A 5534-nucleotide genomic window follows, 5' to 3' on the forward strand; every position below is an offset into this window, starting at 1 on the left:
TTTCTTAGCACAGTGCTGGGAATTGGGGATGCAATAATGAGCAAAAGAGCCCTTGTCCATCCTCTTCATTCGTTGCCCTCTGTTTGGATCAAGTGATCACATAAGTAATTGTAAAATTACACTGTGATTAGTGCACTGAAATGAGGAGGAGCCACTTGGATAACATAACTTTATATAATACCCTTAATCCTCTATTTCTGTATGTGGTATCTGTGTTGACTCCTTACAACAATGATAAAAGCTTATTTCCACTTCTTTCCCCTTTTCACTGTCCTCAGTCACCTGATTTTAATTGACTGTATTCATTATTTTATAATGTATTTCATTATTTTAGTGTCAACATATAAACTGTTAAAATATGCCTAGTCTATAACTTGATTTACAATGTTAAATTATTACCTTTGATTCATGGCTATTAAAGATGTATAAATCAACATGCCCTATACTACCTCCAATTTCCTATTCCATTTTCCCTTTCAACTTTTGTTATATCATATCTACATTGTCATTTCTAGAATGTTCTACATTTCTACATTTACAACCTATTCCGTAACAATAATGCCCACAGTTATATGGATTTACTGCTCACTACTGGTTCTTTTGTTATAGTTTTTTCATTCATCTTTTGGTTGAAGTCTTTCCTCTAGTACAGAGTTCTTACTATTCACATTTGGGGATGGAAAATTTCTTTTGTCAGGGAGGGGGGTCTCTTGCTTTTGGCACCTTGGAGGTTCTATGACCTTGACTGTTAATGATCCTATGTTTCCAAAAGCTCATGGTGGAGTACTTTGCATATGGTAGGTGTTCAGAATATTTGTTGTTTAAATCCATTAAAACTTAAAATGACTGAAGTACAATTTATAAAAATGAATCTTCAAACACTGAAATAAAACCCTGAAATAAATATAATTTGTATAAGACGCTAGATGCCATAGGGAATTAATGACATGAGTGATCTTGTTCCTGCCTTTCAGGACATTTTAAGACCTTTAATCAAGTTCTAAAGATGTGATACACATAAAATAAGAACCTTAACAGTATAAAGCAGCATACAACTATGTCCAATGAATGGTACAGACAATACTAGTTCATACATGTGAGTGAGCACTGGGGCAGGAAAAGGGCTTGAACTTAGACTTGAAGAATTACTAAAAGTGGAGTGAAATCTGTTTTATAGAGGAGACTTGTGTAGTTTTGATGGCAGAGGAGAGTCAATTGGAAAAGTAGAAATTTAATATTCTAGAAAAAAAATCATGGAGAAATGTATCAAAAAATAGAGAGGTATGGAATTGAGAGAAGACAGATACCGTATTCATTGGGAAGATATTCCTAAGCACCTCTTCCCCCTTCACCTGTCGGAGTACTTTCCTTTATGTTCCTAGAGCATTCCATGATTACCTCTACCAAGTGCTTGTCATTCTCTAGTACAACTGTTTACCTGCCTAGTTTCTACGCTTAATTGTGAGATGTTTGATAGTAGTAAGGTTTGTGCTGTGTGACTGTACCCTCGGCATGATGTGTAGAGCTGGTCCGTGTACATGTTAAATGTTTATTGAATTAATGAGAACAGTAAATGTGGGCTATATTACTCAAGAAAAATGGATCGAATAAGGTTTTTAGATAGACTCTGAAAGAAGAAAGTTATTTCAATTGGTTAGTAGGAGAAGGTATTCCACTCAGTGTGATCAGCATAAGAAATGAAATTATGAATGAGCAGTGTGGACTTTGTGATTGGCAGTAATAATTGGGGTATCTGAGGGTTTCCACTGGAAACTAATGAATCATTAGATAGCAAGGTCGCATAGATATTTTTTGTGTATTTATTTATTTGTTTTTGTGAGAGATAGAGCCCACATTTAGGGGACCGGGAGAGAGAGAATTCCAAGCAGGCTCAACCAGTGCAAGGCTGGATCTCACAACGTCAAGATCATGACCTGAGCCAATTTCAAGAGTCAGAAGCTTAACCAGGTGCCCTGTTTTTTAAAACTGTTTCCAGTTCACACAGATTTTTATTCACCAAACTAAGAAAGCTGAATTATCATTGATAAGATTCCGATTACTTGAGGAAACTTTATAAAGCTGTTTCAGAAAATCAAGGGTGAAGTTACATTGATGTAGACTAGGATGGTGGCAGTGAAAATTAGAAGGGAGAATTTGGTTTTTAAAAAATATCACTTAACTATGCAAGAAGGAGGTTAAAATGCAATAGCTTGTGTGGAAGCACTTTATAAGCGATAAAATCACTGTGTGGTTGTAAGATGTTAGAACACTTGCAATACTTCTCACTCAGTCTGGACTCGTTTATTGACTTGCAGCAACCGGGAACAGCACAAAATGTCCTAGAGTGGGAATCCAGGGATCTGAATTCTGGTTGTAGCTTCAACACTCATATGATGTGTGGCTTTAGGAAGTCATTCAGTCCACGGGTCTTACCTTTCTGTTCTACAAGAGCAGAACTTAATTAGGTCACTCATTGTCCATCTGCATCTCCACTGTAAGCCAAATGGAGATGGCACAAGAATCCCTGAGAACAATAGCTCGCTTCTTCTGTGATTCTCACGGTAGAAAAGGAAAGGGGAGTGGGAAGAGGGAAGAAAGGGGTGGGGAATTAGAAACCTTAGAGTGGACATATAATTTGAATACAGCCTGGGGGTGATTAATTGTATGTGTTAAATGTGAGGAGTTAGAAGCATGGCAGACAGAAAAATAACCCCACAAAAGATATCAACATCCTAATTTCTCGAACCCATGAATGTTATCTTCTATGGCCAAAAAGAAAAAAAGAAATAAAAGAAAAGAAAGAAAGAAAATGTTATATGGCATTCCAAATATGATCAAGTTAAGGATCTTGTGATGAAAGATTATTTTGGATTATTCAGGTGGGCCCCAAATGCAATCACATGTCTCCTAATTAGAGAGAAGCAGAGGGAGGTTACACACACACACACAGAGAAGAAGGTGATAGGAAGATGGAGCAAAGAGAGATTTGAAGACGTTGGCCTTGAAGATAGGAGTGATGTGGCCACAAGCCACAGCATGCTGGCAGTCACCAGAAGCTGGAAGTGGCAAGGAATGGACTCTCTACAGGAGAGTCCAGAGGGAACAGGGCCCTGCTGGTACCTTGATTTGGGGCTCAGTTATATAATTTTGGACTTCTGGCCTCCAGACTATGAAAGAATAAATTTCGGTTGTTTTAAGGCATGAAGTTTGTGGTTATTTGTTACAGCAGCTAGAGGAAACTAATACAAGAGGAATCTAGGATTCAGGTTTGTGTGTATGTAGAGGTGTGTGTGTGTGTGTGTGTGTGTGTGTGTGCGCGCGCATGCTCATGTGTGCTCATGTGTGCACACATGTGCACACATGTGCATGTATGGGACTAGATAACAGAGGTATCTCTATGATACACAAGAGGACAGAAACTGCTGATGAGTTTGGTGTAGAAATGATAAGTTTGTGGTGCTTAGGGCCTCCAAGACTCATTTAGAATTATTATTGTATATGGAAAATTAGTTAAAATGAGAGGAGGGATAATGGTAGAGTCTTTGGGAATACTAAATGTTACAATTTAGAGAAAGGTTTGCCTAGAGAAAGATAAATGGGTAGGTGGTAGGAATGGAAAAATGGCTCTCATGAGAGCTAAGGAAAGAGTGAATTTCATGGAGAATAGGGTGAATTAAAGCATCATATGCAAAGAGGGGGTTAAATAAAGGTAAATTATAAGGTGTACCCATTAGGTTTAGCAACAAGATATCAGCAATACCTTTGTGATAACAGTTTTGATAGTAGAGGTGGAAAATTCCAGGTCATAATGGTTTGAAAAGTATAAAGGAGGAAACTTTCAGTTTCAGCTTCAAAATGTAAAGAGATTGAAAGTCATCACTCATACCCTCATAAGGGGGAAAAAAGTAAACAGACTGAAATCAATGACCTTCATAGATCCATCAGAAAATTCGAATCACAGAGCAAACCAACAGCCTGAAATCTGAAGAGCTCAGCTGAGATCAGTTTATTGGGATCAGAGGATACTTAAGCCAGTAAATGGTAGGAACACTTAAATGTTAATTTTGACAAATTGCTGGAGGTTGAGTGTGGACTAGTTTAAGGGTTAAAAACTCCTAGGGTCTGGTCTTAGTGGTGCCTCCACACTGTCATAGGTTTTAACTCCAGGAGCCCCACAGGATTCTCATGAAGAGCAGAGAAAAATTTGTTCATCTTTTCTCCAGTATGAGGGAGAAAGTAACCATCGACACACTCCCAGGGCATGCTTCTGCCCTCTAAAGAAAATTACATTACCAGAGCCTTATCTGACCTGGGGTGAGATCAAGTTAGATAACCCTTCCCCCCTGTAGCTTTTCTGTGTCATGTAAGGGGAAGAAAAAGCTAAGAAACATTCTGAAAGCCACAACCCAGGGATTCAGGCCCATTAAAAACCTGAGACTTTTATATAATAAATACATATGTGAGGGACGCCTGGGCGGCTCAGTCAGTTAAGCATCTGACTTCGGCTCAGGTCATGAGCTCACAAATGGTGAGTTTGAGCCTTGTGTCAGGCTCTGTACTGACAGCTCAGAGCCTGCAGTCTGCTTTGGATTCTATGTGTCTCCCTCTCTCTCTGCCCCTCCTCTGCTTGCACTATGCCCCCCCCCTCTCTCTCTCTCTCTCTCTCTCAAAAATAAATAAACATTAAAATAAATTAAAAAAATAAATACATAGGAGATTTTTCTAATAAGAACATACAATAATTCCTTTTCCTATTACCTTCTCACCATAAGAGTTGATTATAACCGAGAGAGCATTAAGATGCAGACTTTATTTAAGAAGGTATCTGTAGGGAAGCACAGAGACAACAAAGGAGGAAAAAAGAAAAACAAGAAAACTAGAAGAAACTCAAATGTCTGACACCTATGGCTACAATTACCTCAGTTCCTGTTCCCCAGTACATCATGCTCAGCTTTTGGCAAAAAAATTACAACTCCTGCTTAAAGATTAGAAAAAAAACAAAGTCTGGAGAGAAAAAGCAAGTCTTTAGAACCATACTCAGATATGACACAGTTATTGAAATTATTAGACAGCAAATTGAAAATAACTGATTGATATATTAAAAACTTTGAGGAAAAAGTAGACCATATGCAAGAACAGATGAGTAATGTGAAAAGGGGTATGCAAACTACGGAAAAATCACAGGAAATGCTAGAAATAAAAATGACGGCAGTGGAAATAAACAATGCCTTTAATGGGCTTTTCAGTAGCCTGGACACGACTGAGGAAAGGATCTATGAGTTTGAAGATAGGCCAGCTGAAAATTCTCAAGCTGAAACCCAGAGAATAAAAATAATTAACAAAATAACAAAAAGAGTACCAAAAGCCTATGGGAAAATTACAAAAGTCATGACATACGTGTAATGGGAATACCAGAGGAGATAAAACAGCAGGGACAACAGAAATATATGAAGTGATAGTGGCTGAGAATTTTCCAAAATTAATGACAGACCAAACCACAAATCCAGGAAGCTCAGGGAACATCTACCAGGATA

This window comes from Suricata suricatta, chromosome 4, assembly GCF_006229205.1.
Source record: "Suricata suricatta isolate VVHF042 chromosome 4, meerkat_22Aug2017_6uvM2_HiC, whole genome shotgun sequence".
Lineage (NCBI taxonomy): Eukaryota > Metazoa > Chordata > Mammalia > Carnivora > Herpestidae > Suricata > Suricata suricatta.